Source organism: Gossypium hirsutum, chromosome A11, assembly GCF_007990345.1.
Source record: "Gossypium hirsutum isolate 1008001.06 chromosome A11, Gossypium_hirsutum_v2.1, whole genome shotgun sequence".
Taxonomy (NCBI): Eukaryota; Viridiplantae; Streptophyta; class Magnoliopsida; order Malvales; family Malvaceae; genus Gossypium; species Gossypium hirsutum.
Window position 1 is genome coordinate 40,756,788 of NC_053434.1, and position 15,701 is coordinate 40,772,488.

Here is a 15,701-nt window from a genome sequence, read left to right on the forward strand (position 1 = left end):
ATATCTTATGTGGAAAATCATATCAAAATTATCAATCTTGAGTTATAAAGGCTAGCCAAGGCCAAGAAAGAAGCACTTAAGTTCTTCATAAATCTAAATGGGCACACAAATAAGGAGGAGCCTCTTAGATTTTCGGAAAAAAAAAGAAAGGTAGAGATGGAGTTGAGGAAGAGGATATATTGTATGATATTTTTTGCATAACGTTTAACCACTAGTAATTCTACTTATATTATTTTTGGTTTCTATTGTAATGAAAATTGTTATCGTTAAATGTTGTTTGATGATACTTGTAGATGCAACTTGATAGAGGGACTATGTTATTTTTAATGATTGACATGGATTCATATGCTACATCTATCTAGTTTCCTTAGTTTCTTTATTTTTTTTCTATGGATTATGTTTGTATTTGCTATAGAATTTTTCTTTTCAAAAATACCAACTAAAGAGATTATTAGAACAAGACAAGTGTCATGACAAAGTGTTGCATATAGCATTACAATATCATAAGAAACACAATGAGCAACATTGCTAGTGCAAATAATTTGTTGGTAAAATTTGACTTGTATTTTGTTTGCTTAATTTATTTATTTATATAGTTGCAACAAATAACTTATTTGTAATGAAAAAATAGATTATTTAGAATCCAAAAAATATTAAATTTATTCTTTTCTTTTCAAAAGGATATAGTTGGAAATAATTTGAAAGATCAGGGATATGATCTGAGACATATATTTGACATCCTAATTCCTATTATCAAGGGGATGGCTTCTATTAGATTAACCATTTTTTTTCGAAAATATTGTTTTAAGGAACAACATCCTTCATTGAAGACATGATTTTAAATGAGCATAAATAAATTCTTTGAAGAACAGTTTGTTAACTGCATTTGATAAATTTGTTTACTCCTTTATGAATTCATTTGTAACCTTCAGTGTAACACCCTATACCCGTAACCCACGCTGGGCGGGGTATAAGGCATTACCTAACTTGATCTCATGCATACAACCAATCTCAAATTACCGAGACTTAGTCCAAATTAAAACTTTTTCGATTTCTACTTTAATCTTCTTATTATGGGCCTACGAGTCTCAAATCGATCGTTGAAAACTATTCAAAACCATTCCGGGTCTTTAACCCAACATTAAGAAATTCGCCTTTAAAACAGGGCACACGCCCGTGTGGGAGGGTAGCACGCCCGTGTTACCATTTCGACATGGTCCTGCTGATAGCCTGTGTGGCTCAGACAGCCTAAGCACCCTGGGACACACCCGTGTCCCACACCCGTGTAGAATTAATTTCTAATTCTCACCTACAGGGATTTTCACACGGCCAGACACATGCCCGAGTTAATGGCCCGTGTCCCTCACACGACCATGACACCCCTGTGTCCTAGCCTGTGTGTAAAAACATGGACATTCTGTTTCTGACGTCAGCATACTCAAGATGTCACACGACCAAGGAACATGCCCGTGTGCTAGGTTGTGTCCTTTACACGGTTGAGACAGACGACCGTGTCTCTGCCCATACATTTATTACCATGCATACTGACTTGAAATTTTTACGTGCAGGGGACACACAACCGGCCTACATGCCCATGAGGCAGACCGTGTGTCACACACGGCCTAGACACATGTCTGTGTGCCTACCCATGTGGACAATATAAGGCTATTTACCTAGCTTCATTGCCACATTTACATACCTAGTTTCATACACATGTCAACCAATACCAACACGAGCATAATTTCTATAATCAAATCAGCCACAATAGACATTCATTCAACCATGATCATGCATCTTTTGTAAATTCTAAATGAAGGTTAGCTATCATTCAAAGCTTAATACAAATTGAAGTGTTTCCAACCTAAGCCGACACAATTGGCCAATTCTCAAAGATACAAAATCATAAAGTCTAAGTCCTATACATGCCATATTCAAAAATATAAATCCAATTATACCGAATACTTCTGTTGATAGTGTGATCGATATCTCTGACTTCAGTGATCCTTGAGCTAGTTAGGCAGCACTGTAAGAAAAGTGAAAGAAAAGGGAGTAAGCATAAAAGCTTAGTAAGGTGCAAATAAATAGATATACAACAACAATTTATCAATAATCAACATGCTCATAACACAAAGGTAGGCATAAGCACAACTTACTCATTACCATCCATACAAGTCACACATTATATATTGAGCTCACATCTCATAGTACCAAATAGGTACCTGTACCACTCACCATAAAGTTATACTTTTCTTCATTAACTTAAAATCAGGACTCTCACTGTTGAACCATTCAAAACGCTATCGGACATTCCATAAGCCCCTAACATGGGGTAAGTTGCAGATGCCATGTCCCAGACATGGTCTTACACTGGCTATCATCATCTAGGCTGATGCCATGTCCCAGACATGGTCTTACACTAGCTCTCACATATCCATGTCGACACCATGTCCTAGACATGGTATTACACTGACACATCTCGTAGCCGATGCATGTCCCAGACATGTCTTACACTGGCTTACATCTCGAGGCCGATGCATGTCCCATGAACTATTCGGAACACTATCAGACATTCCATAAGCCCCTAACATGGGGTAAGTTGCCGATGCCATGTCTCAAACATGGTTTTCCACTGACTATCATCATCTAGGCCGATGCCATGTCCCAGACATGTCTTACACTGGCTTACATCTCGAGGCTGATGCATGTCCCAGACATGTCTTACACTAGCACTCGTCTTAATGACGTTGCCATGTTCCGGACATGGTCTTACACTAGCTCTCATAATGTGGCCGATGCATGTCCCAGACATGTCTTACACTAGCTCACGTACGTGACCCAATTGTCATGGCATGAATATCCGATTTACTTCCTAAGATTCCAACATGAGTCTTAATATCTCAATTTCTATATACATTCTCAGTTCCACAATTAAGCGATTTATGCTATATTGATTTTTTAATAATTCAAACACATATGGCAACAATATAGTTGTATTATTTACATACAATAATATAGTTGTACCTCAGATTATAAAAGGTACATGACTAGTCGGTTTAGTCGATTTGCTTAGCTTTTCTCCGGTCTAGGTTTGGATTTAGAAATTCTTGATCTAAAATAGCAAAACATACTTATTTAATCACTAAATAAAATTAAGCAATTAAAAGTTCACATCTTCGGTAAAATGACCATTTTACCCCTATTCTCAAACATCGATTTTTATCGAATTTCTTCGCATCTTAAGCTTAGCTAAACTCTTTTTACTCTTATAACAACCCAAAATTCTCTCTATTTCACACATTTATCACTTATTTTACAACTTGTGCAAAATAGTCCATTTTGGTGTTTTCATGGTAACACCTTTCACAAAAGTTGTCTATTACACAACTAAGACTCATATTCTTCCATAAAATTTCAGAAAACCCCCTAAATGCTCTCATGGAAAAACCCTATACCTTCAACCATTTTTCAAGATAGTCCCCTCATTTGAAAGCTCATGCTTCAAGGGTATCAAAAATGCAAAAATCATCAACAAAGGATATGGAAATCACTTACTTGTGAGTGCTTCAAGTTGCTGAAAATTTTTAAGCTCTCAAACCCCCTTCCATGGCTAATTTTCGGTGGAGAAAAGAGATGAGTAAGGGATGATATCATTCTTCTTTTTTTTTATAATTCTATTTTAGTCAAAATTGGTCACCTAGCCCAACAAATTTTGAAAATTTTGACCACATATGTCTCCTATGGCTGGCCACTCTATTTCTAGGGGTCTAATTGCCCTTTAAAATCCCCCAATTTTAGTTTCTAATAAAATAACACATTTAGCTTTCAAATTAGGACTTTTGCACTTTATGCGATTTAGTATTTTTTCGCAATTGTGCTCACAAACGTTAAAATTAGCTCACCAAATTTTTCATGCACTATTATAAACATGCTATGAATCCATTTTAATAATAAAATAATCTCTCTGATTTCGGATTTGTTGTCCCAATACCACTATTCTGACTAGCCCCAAAATCGGGCTGTTACATACAGAACAAAAGTCAAAATGTTTAAGAGAGTTAACTAATAGTGTGTGACACTAAGGCTACAATAATTATTGGATTCATTTGGTTGTAAATAAGACGTGTGCTATTTACTTGTTGGTGGATTCAATCTTTGGGCAATACCCTACAAACATAGGTGTGTTTATTGAGTTGAGTAAACAATATGTGGTGTGCTTTTGCATGTTTTAAACTATTGTTTTTAGTCTTACAAATAGTGTTTCATAGTTAGAGCAACTCATGTAACAATTCATATTTGTTGATGGTAGAAAGTTGGAGGAGACTAGAGAGGTAATTCACCTAGTGGGCCAAGAATCATAATAGAGGTTCTAAGATATAGAGGAGCTTGGTGTCATCAGGGAAGGTGGATGGACAAGTAAGTGAAGTTGTTGTCTTGGATCTATTAATTGTAGAGATGTATTTAAGAGAGACATTTTAGGGCACTTGTCCTTTTTTGTTTGGTAGGTCATTACTTGAGCCGTTAGCCTAAGTCTCCTTATTAGCTCGATGATGCAAATAGATGTGACACAGTTACATGGTATGTCAATGACAAGTAACAACTATCTTGTCAAACAGAGCCCACAAATTGGTGAAGTGGTTGAGCTTGGTGTAGCCTTGCTTCTTAGTGAGGTGTAGTATGTTGATAAAATCAGTTTAGAAAATTATTATTATTATAGTTACAGTGAAAATTTCAAAATTTTTATAAAATTGAGCGCTTTTATAATATTTATTGTAGTAACCCCTAACCAGAAATATACATCTGTTTTGTGCGAGGCGAACTCAAGTCAATATTGACTTTCAACTGAGTGACCTTCTCCGCTATCCTTACACCACGAATCACGTCGAGTGTAGGCTCGAGCAACAAGAAAAAAACACAAAAAATAAATTATTTACTTACTTTTAGTAGGAAAGTAAGTTCTCTCTATAAATTGGTAAAACTCGTAATTCGTAGAAAATATAATTCATTCTATGTAAATAAATTACTACTATTTTCTGACAGAATAATGATGTTTGAATGTTGTGTATTTAGCTCAGTCGATGCTCTATATTTATAAGGAGAAGTATAAGAGTTTTGGTTGAATAATTCATTGATAAATAATATTAATTAAATAGGAAATACAATCCTACTCCAACTAGAGTTTTGGTTGAATAAGTGCTTGTGTTTCCTATTAGGGTTACCCTCCTCGTACTTCCTACTAGGGTTACTTCTCTTCATACTATTATGAGGGCTAATTCGGCCTCCCATGTATCGAGTCTAATTATATATTCCTTTTAGAATTTTTACCCATCACTTTATAATTTAATCCAACCCAATATTTATTTTCTATTTCCTAAAATAAATATTATTTAATCAATTAATTAAATTAACTGAATTAATTTATAGAGTAAATAATTTTCTCAACCTAATTCTAATTCTGTTAAAGTCATAACAACTTTACTATAACAGAATCTATGAGGAAATATATTTAATTTCCTTATTCAACAAATATCATAATGACTAATTAATTTAATTCCATCTTCGAACTTCAATTATTTAATTATAATTAATTAAATAAAAATTCGATGAATCTTAAATTAATTCTCAAGTCATTTTCGTACTTAGTGTCACCGCAGATTGTGATTCATGGGATCTATTTTCTTACTTCATCACTTCTATTCATTTCCATCTATTGGTTCTACATGTAATTCATTTTTTGTTATCTCGGGCTAGCGAAGGAACCAATTGGACATATATAATTAGGTATTAAATAATTTATAATTAAGTTTTGGTTTTTTGCCTATTAATTATCAAAATTATTTAGTCACAAAGTTATTCCACTAAAATATTGTGACTGGGCTTTCCCTTATTATATACCATTACAAAAGCTATGCAATAAGTGCTCATCCAATGACCTTGTCATAAGTGTGTTACCCTTATAGGGTATCCTTGATCTCTTTGGGATAAATTTATTTTTCCAATATGATCTTATTTTGTCTCATCATAATCATTACATTTTCTTTCATGAAAAGTTAATTACTATCAAATAGTAATCAAATCATTTATCACAAAGATAAATGACCTGTGACAATGTTTACTTTTCATCTATCATGTAATGTCGATGAGAGGGTATCATTTACCCTTTAGTTTAGCTTTGAATTTCACTATTGTGGAATGATGCTATATACTGCAGAAGTCCTAAACTCAATGGACCAAATTTTAGTTTCTTATCTTTTTGAACCTAAGCTTTTATTTACATCAAAGTATACGAGTCACACATATGTAGTCCATCACTTGCTCAGGATAAATGTATGTAACACTATGAATGTCACAAGTGAATAAATCCACAAACAGATCTAGGATCTATTCTACTTGGGCCATATCTAATGTACTGTCAATCTAGTTAGTCACATCTATGTCTATATCTTCTAGGAGTCATTCGCTCCAATACCCAAGACAATGTATCTCTCCAATGGGAATCGAGAAATGAAAAATTAGTCATTCAAATAATTTTCTCATTTCTGGTTAGACTAAGGAAATGTTTAAATTATGTATTAATACAAGTTGTTTTTCTATATTATAATCTAACCACGTAATACCGCTTAGTGTTAGTTAAACGTTAGATAAGTAGTGAGACAAATTTTTTCTCTTATTTTGCTTAACATGCAAAAACCATTGAGGACAATATAAAAATGAGATTAATTTAATTAAAATATATTTTATTAAAAATATTATTCAAAAAAGACAAGTATACATAGAAAAAAATGGTACACTAAGGGCACTAGACCCCAACATAGTACTTGGTGGAGTAATCTCCTTAGGGTGTATATCTAACATTGTTTTGAATTTTAGTATGCCTAGGAATTGCCTCTAGTCAAAAGGGAGTTTTTAAAGTGACATCCCATAAGACAAAGATATTTAAGTGAGGTACTTTACTTGTGTGGTACTGTGTAGGATGGGTTAGTTTTGAAAAAAAATTTAATTTTGAATTTGTAACTATTGATTTAGTGGGGATGTAACTTAAGGAAATGTGTGCTAGATGTTACCTAAGAAGTACATGTTATAGCTGTTATGATAAGTTATGGGCTATATAGAGGATTGTGGTTGGCTTTTATTTCCATTATTAAGGAAACATGTGCATGTTGTGTGCAAAATGCATATGTGTGGTGTAAAAGAGAATATTTGAGCATATCTTATAAATAGGGGCACTTCCATTCCTTTCTTTACAAATATCATAAATTTCTTTTGCAAATTTGTTCTTATAGTCTCTTTCCTTCCTTTGTTTGTTCTTTAAAGGTTTTTCGCTTCTTTGTAACATTTGTGTTAGGTGAGTTTTCTTGTCCTTTCTTAATCATATTTTTTTATGTTGTGTCTGTAACACCCAATACCCATAACCCACGCTGGGGTAGAGTACAAGGCATTACCTAACGTGATCTCATGTACACAAACAATCTCGAGTCACCCAGGCTCGGTCCAATTTAAATCTTTTTCAATTTCTACTTTAATCTTCTTATTATGGGCCTACGAGCCCCAAATCGACCATTGGAAACTAATCGGGACTATACCGGGTCCTTAAACCAACTATGAAAATTTTGTCCTTAAAACATGGCACACGCCCGTGTCCTTTACTCGTGTGAAATTAATTTCTAATTCACACCTACAGGGGTTTTCACACGGCCAGACACACACCCGTGTTGATGGCCCGTGTCCCTTATACGGCCAGGACACGCCTGTGTGTTAGCCAGTGTGCAAAAACCTAGGTATTCTATTTCTAACGTCAGCATTCCCAAAATGACACACGGTCATGGAACACGCCCGTGTACTAGGCCGTGTTCTCCACACAACTGAGACACACAGCCGTGTCTCTGCTCGTGTTTTTATTACCATGCATACTAACTTGAAATTTTTACGTGCAGGGGACACATGGCCGGACTACACACCCATGGGGCAGACCGTGTGCCACACATGGCCTAGACACACACCCGTGTGTCTATCCATGTGGACAATATAAGGCTATTTACCAAGCTTCATTGCCACCTTTACATACCTAGTTCCATGCAAATACCAACCAAAGACAAAACAAGCACAATTCATACAACCAAATCAGTCACAATAGACATTTGTTCAACTATGAAAATGCATCTTTTATAAAAATCAAAATGAATATTAGCCATCAATCAAGGCTTAATACAAAATGAAGAGTTTCCAACCCAAGCCAACACATTTGGCCAATTCTCAAAGTCATAAAATAATAAAGTCTAAACCCTATGCATGCCATATTCAAAAATATAAATCAAACTATACCGAATGCTTCGGTCGATAGTGTGATCAATATCTCTGACTCCTGGTGATCCTTTGGCTAGTTAGGCGGCACTATAAGAAAAATGAAAAGAAAAGAGAGTAAGCATAAAAGCTTAGTAAGTTGCACATAAATAATTATACGACAACAATTTATCAATAATCAACATGTTCATAACACAAGGGTGGGCATAAGCACAACTTACTCGTTACCATCTATACAAGTCACATATTATGTAATGATCTCATATCTCATACGTACCAAATAGGTACCTGTACCACTCACCACAAGGTTATACTTTTCTTCATTAACCTAAAATCATGCCTCTCGTCATTGAACCATTCAGAACACTATCAGATATTCCATAAGCCTCAAACAAGGGGTAAGTTACTGATGTCATGTCCCGGATATGGTCTTACACTGGCTATCATCATCGAGGCCGATGCCATGTCCCAGACATGGTCTTATACTAGCTATCATCATCGAGGCCGATGCCATGTCCCAGACATGGTCTTACATTGACACATCTCGTAGCCAATACATGTTCTAGACATGTCTTACACTGGTTTACGTCTCGAGGTCGATGCATGTCCCAGGCATGTCTTACACTAGCACTCGTCTCAATGTCGATGCCATGTCCCAGACATGGTCTTACACTGGCTCACACCAATGACTCAAATGTCATGGCAAGAATATTCGATTTACTTCCTAAGGTTCCAACGTGAATTCTACTATCTCAATGATCATTACACATTCTTAATTCCTTAATTAAGCAATTCATGCCATATCTATTCAATGAAAATTTAAACACATATAGTAGCAATGTAGTTGTATTATTTACATACAACTTACCTCAGATTACAAAACGTATATGACTAGTCGATTTAGTCGATTTGCTTGGCTTTCCCCCGGTCTAGGTTCAGATTTGACAATTCTTGATCTATATTAGCAAAATACACTTATTTAGTCACTAAATTCAATTAGGCAAATCAAAATTCACATCTTCGATAAAATGACCATTTTGCCACTAGACTTTGACAAAAATGACTATTTTACCCCTATGCTCGAAAATTAATTTTTATTGAATTTCTTTGCATCTCAAGCCTAGCTGAACTCTCTTTACTCTTATAAAAACTCCAAATTCACTATATTTCACACATTTATCGACTATTTTACAACTTGTGCAAAATAGTCCCTTTAGGTGTTTTCATGCTAACACTTTTCAGAAAAGTTATCATTACACTACTAAGGCTCATATTCTTCCATAAAAACTCAGAAAACATCATGAATCCTTTCATGGAAAAACTCAAAACCCTTAACCATTTTGCAAAATGGACCCCTCATTTGAAAGCTCATGCTTTTAGGGTCTCAAAAATGTAAAAATCATTAAGAGAAACTATCAAAATCACTTACTTGAGAGGGCTCAAAGTTGCTAAAATTTTTGAAGCTTTCAAACCCCTACAATGGTTGATATTTTCGGCTAAGAAGAGAGAAAATATAATAGCTTTTCCTTTTTGTTTTATTAAAAATACAACTAGTCAAAATTGGTGACCTAAGCTTCACCTAATTTTGACCTTCTCTCCAATTTGTCTCCCATGGCCGGTCAAGCTATTTTATAAGGGTCTAATTGCCCTTTAAAGACCCCCAATTTTGGTTCTCTAGCTATTTAACATCCTTAGCTATCAAATTAGGACTTTTGCACTTTATGCGATTTAGTCCTTTTTCGCAATTGAGCTCACAAACGTCAAAGTTAACTTACCAAATTTTTCATGCATTCCTAAAAACATAATATAACATTAAAATAATAATAAAATAATTTATTTAAATTTAAATTTGTGGTCCCGAGACCACTATTATGACTAGGCCCTATATCGAGCTGTTACAAATCTCCCCCTTAGGGATTTTCGTCCCCGAAAATCTTACCGGTGAATAAGTTTGGGTATTGGTCTCTCATAGTCTCCTTAGGTTCCCATGTGGCTTCCTCGACTCCATGTCTATGCCATAAGACTTTCACAAGTGCTATACTCTTATTCATTAACTGTTTGACTTTCGGAGCCAAAATCTTGATTGGCTCTTCGCGATAAGTCATGTCCGGAAGAATTTCAACCTTTGTCGACTCACTCACATGCGAAGGGTCTGATCTATATCGACGTAACATGGATACATGAAGCACGTCCTGAATCTTTTCCAATTCTAGTGGTAAAACCAACCGATAGGCAACTGGTCCTACCCTTTTGGTAACCTCATAGGGTCCTATGAAACAAGAACTCAACTTGTCTTTTCTACCAAATCTAAGGACCTTCCTCCACGAGGATACTTTCAAAAATACCTTATCATCGACTTGAACTTAATTTCCTTTCATTTCAAGTCCGCGTAGGTTTTCTGTCTATTCGAGTAGACTTTCAAGTAGTCACGAAACACTTTAACTTTCTTTTCAATATTTTTGACTAAATCGACCCCGTGAATCTGGTTCTCTCTCAGTTCAGTCCAGTATAAGGGTGTTCGACACTTTCGCCCATAGAAAACCTCATAAGGTGTCGTTTTCAGACTTGTCTGATAACTGTTATTGTAGGTAAATTCAACCAATGGTAAGTACCTTTCCCAACTTTCTTGAAACTCGAGAACACAACACTGCAACATATCTTTTAAAATTTGAATCAATCTTTCTGATTGTTTGTCAGTTTACGGGTGAAATGCTGTGCTAAAGCTCAATTTGGTTCCCAATGCCTCTTGTAACTTCTTCCAAAACCTCGAGGTAAATCTAGGGTCTCGATCTAAGATAATCGACAATGACACTCCATAAAGCCTCACAATCTCAGAAATGTACAAGTCGGCTAATCTCTCAAGGGAGTAGTTGGTACGTACTTGTATAAAATGTGCCGACTTAGTTAGCCTATCCACAACAACCCATATGCATCCTTTTTCTTCAGGGTTATTGGCAAACCCATCACAAAATCTATAGTGATCCGATCCCATTTCCACTCGGGGACTATGACAGGCTGAAGTAGACCCGAAGGTACTTGGTGTTCAGCCTTTACTTGCTGACACACTAGGCACTTAGACACAAACTCTGAAATGTCTCTTTTCATTCTTGACCACCAATACATTTTCTTAAGGTCGTTATACATTTTCACATTACCCAGGTGGACGGACAAAAAACAACTATGTGCCTCTCGAAGAATCTTTTGAATAAGCTCATTGTCCTTGGGTACACAAACTCTGTCTTTAAACATTAAACATCCATCGGTACAAATACAAAACTTGGACTCATTTTCCGTCTCGCACTGAGCTATCTTAGCTTGCAATTCCTTATCACCTTTTTGTGTTTGGCAGATCTCTTGTAGAAATGTCGGTCTAGCTCTCAACTGTGCTAAAATTGAACCATCGTTAGACACGGTCAACTGAGTATTCATAGCTCTCAATGCAAATAATGATTTTCTACTCAAAGCGTTGGCGACTACATTCGCCTTTCCCGAATGGTAGTCGATAATCAACTCATAATCCTTTATTAACTCTAACCATCGATGTTGCCACAAATTTAAATCCTTTTGAGTCATCAAATACTTAAGACTCTTATGATCGGTAAATACTCAACATTTCTCTCCATACAAATGGTGTCTCTAAATTTTCAGCATGAACACGATGGCGGCCAACTCTAAATCGTGCGTCGGGTAGTTTTTCTCAGGTGGCTTCAGCTATCTTGAAGCGTAAGCTATGACTTTAACTTCTTGCATAAGCACGTACCCCAAACCATTCAAGGAGGCGTCACTATATAACACAAACTCCTTGCCCGACTTTGGTTGCACTAAAACTAGGGCTTCGGTCAACAAAGCCTATAACTTCTCAAAACTCTGTTGGCACTTTTCTGTCTATTTGAACTTGACATCTTTTTGCAGTAGTCTTGTCATCGGGGTAGCTATCATAGAGAATCCATTTACAAACCGTCTATAGTATCCGCCCAAACCCAAAAAGCTTCAGACCTCTGTCACATTCCTCAGGTGTTTCCATTCCACAATAGCCAAGATCTTGCTTAAGTCAACTCTTATCCCGTCACTCGACACAATGTGTCCTTCAAACCCGACCTCATTAAGTCAAAATTCACTCTTACTAAACTTGGCGTATAACTTCTTGTCTCTTAAGGTTTGCAACACAACTCTTTGATGCTCCGTGTGCTCGCTCTCATCAAGTATATAAATCAGTATGTTATCAATAAAGACGACGATAAACTTATCCAGATATGGCCTGGAAATGCGATTCATCAGATCCATAAAAACCATCCGGGCATTAGTCAACCCAAAAGGCAGAACGAGGAACTCAAAATGCCCATATCTTGTCCAAAACGCTGTCTTCAGCATATCTTGCTCTTTAACCCTTAGCTGATAGTAGCTAGACCTCAGATCGATCTTGGAAAATACAGTGGCCCCCTTTAACTGATCAAACAGATCATCAATCCTTTGCAAAGGATATTTTTTCTTCACTGTTACCTTGTTGAGCTGCCTATAGTCGATGCATTACTTCATTGATCCATCTTTTTTCTTCACAAAGAGTACTGGAGCACCCCACGGGGAAAAGCTCAGTCTCGTGAAGCCCTTGTCCGTTAACTCTTGCAACTGTGCTTTCAACTCCTTCAATTCCATTGGAGCCATCCTATACGGAGCAATTGAGATAGGTACTATTCTAGGGACCAACTCAATTCCAAACTCGACTTCACTCACTGGAGGTAATACAGGTAATTCCTCTGGAAATACATCTGTAAACTCACGAACCACTGGTGCTGATTCAATTTTTAACTCAGACACTTGAGTATTCAGCACGAAAGCTAAGTAGGACTCATATCCTTTTATGAAATACTTCTCAGCGGTCAACAACGATATTATTACAGGCAGATTATCTGGCTCACTTGGCCTAACCCGAAGAACATTCCCGTCTTCACATTTCAACTTAATAACTTTCCTCCCACAGTCCATTACAACACTATGAGAAGTCAACCAATCCATTCCAAGAATTACATCAAACTCATTAAATGGCAATAACATCAAGTTAGCTAGAAAATAATGACCTCTGATTGTCAAAGGACAATTCCTACACACTTGGTCCACTAGTACATATCTGCCTAAAGGGTTAGACACTTTGATCACAAACCCAGTGGACTCTACTAGCATGCTCATATGAGGTACCAATTCTATAAAAATATAAGAGTGGGTAAATCTCGGGTCAATTAATGCAACAAAAAATATATCATGGATAGAAAAAGTACCCGTGATCACATCGAGAGACTCTGCCTTTTCGTTGGCACGAACAGCATAGGTCATTGCAAGCGCTCTGTCCTCGAACCTCACCGTAGCATCTTTTGTCGCACCCCTACTGCTAGCCCCACTCCCAGGATTTCTTTTCTGTCTACCCCTCAACGAAGCACTACTTGCCTTTACTTTTTGCTTCTTTTCTCTTTCTTCCATCTCAAGACAATCACGGATAAAGTGGTCTAGTGATCCACAATTGAAGCAGCCCCTCTTGTTTCCTCGACACTCGCCAAAATGATGCCTACCACATTGCGAGCATTTTGGCCTATTTGGTCGAGCGCTACCGACGCTTGCGACCGAAGTGGTCTAGGCTCTCAAAGTTTTGTTCTGTTGATTCTTGTTTCTATTCGAAAACCCCTCCGAAGCATTCGATTGGGTAGTGAATTCCTTCGATCTCTTAGACGAGGACTGATGTGATTTCCCCATCTGTCTCTTCTTTGAGTCTCGAGACTCTAAAGCCGTTTTCTGTCTTTCCTTAATCAACTCTTCTGCTTTACAGGCTCTTTCAACAAGTGCTACAAATTCTCGTAGCTCTAAGATGCCAACAAACACTCGGATGTCTTCTTATAATTTGTACTACACTCTCATTGAGTTAGTTAAAGTGATGTCAAATGACATTATATGGCTATGTGTTGGTATGATCTCATGAATCCTATACTAGTTGAGATGAGGAACTTCACTTTCAATTTAACAATTACTATTTTTTCCATCCAATTGATGGGTCTACCAAAAATAGTATTATAAGCTAATGACTGTACTAGCAAAAATTCCACTATCTTAATAGTTGTGCGCTAGCCATCGCTGATTGTAATTGGATGGGCAATGGATCTTTTGACCTTAATAGGGTGATTGGAAAAGATGTAGGTAGGGTTTTCCTTTTTAATACTGATTCTTTAAAACCTATTTTTCTAAATGCTTCCTAATGGAAAACCTTTATTATGCTTCCAATATCTATTTGTATTCTTTTCTATTTAAATTAAATGACAGTTGTCACGACTATCAAAGAATAATTGGTTTCCATATCAAGAACACTAGTTTCATCTCTTTCATCAAAACCCACTTATCAACATTGTGTTGGGCAGAGTTTCTTAAATGTGGGTATCGGTAGACGTCACTCTTTAAGTACGTTTTTTCTCTTTGGATTGGACATTGCCCATTCCTCATTAATGCCTAGCATAACATTTATCACCCATTTGACTAGTTGCTTACTCCATGCTCTTTCTTCTTTTGATTTAAGAGAAGTGCCAACTTTTTATTATCCATGTAATGAAAGGATTATGTTACATATTCCTTCAACCATTTGCAGCTTTTAAATAAAAAAATTCTTTAGATTTATGCTTGGTACGTTACAAAAGTGGCATCTATAGAATCTCTTTTATATTGACCAAGCCTCACGACGAGCTTACCAAAAATAACATTATAAGCTTATGGGTGTACTAACAAAAATTCCACCATCTCAATTGTTATGTGACGGCCATCATCGATTGTAATTGGTAGGGCAATGGATCTTTTGACCTTAATAGGTTGATTGGAAAATATGTAGGTAGGTTTTCCTTCTTGATATTGATTCTTTAATACCCATTTTCTAAATGTTTCCTAATGTAAAACTTTTATTGTGCTTTCAATATCTATTTGTACTCTTTTCAATTTAAATCCAACAATAGTTGTCGTGACAACCAAAGAATCATTTTTGTCCACATTAAGAACAGTAGTTTCATCTCTTTCATCAAAACCCACTTATTAACATTGTGTTGGGTAGAGTTTCTTAAATGGGGGTATTGATAGACATCACTCTTCAAGTACATTTTTGTGACATCTTGAATTAGAGCCTAGTCAGAACAGTGGTTTTGAGACCACAAATCTAAAGTAGAAATAATTATTTTATGATTCTTATGAGGTCTATGATATGATTGCATGCTTGTGTGAAAGTTTCATGAAGAAATTCTATTGAGAAAGTGTCCAATTTGATATTTACGACTAAATTGCAAAATGTGAGTTCTAGAAGCTTTAAACATAATGTGTGTCCATCTTCCTCCTCCGTAGCCAAAATTCTCAATGAGCCATAGCTATGGTTTTTTTCATCTTTT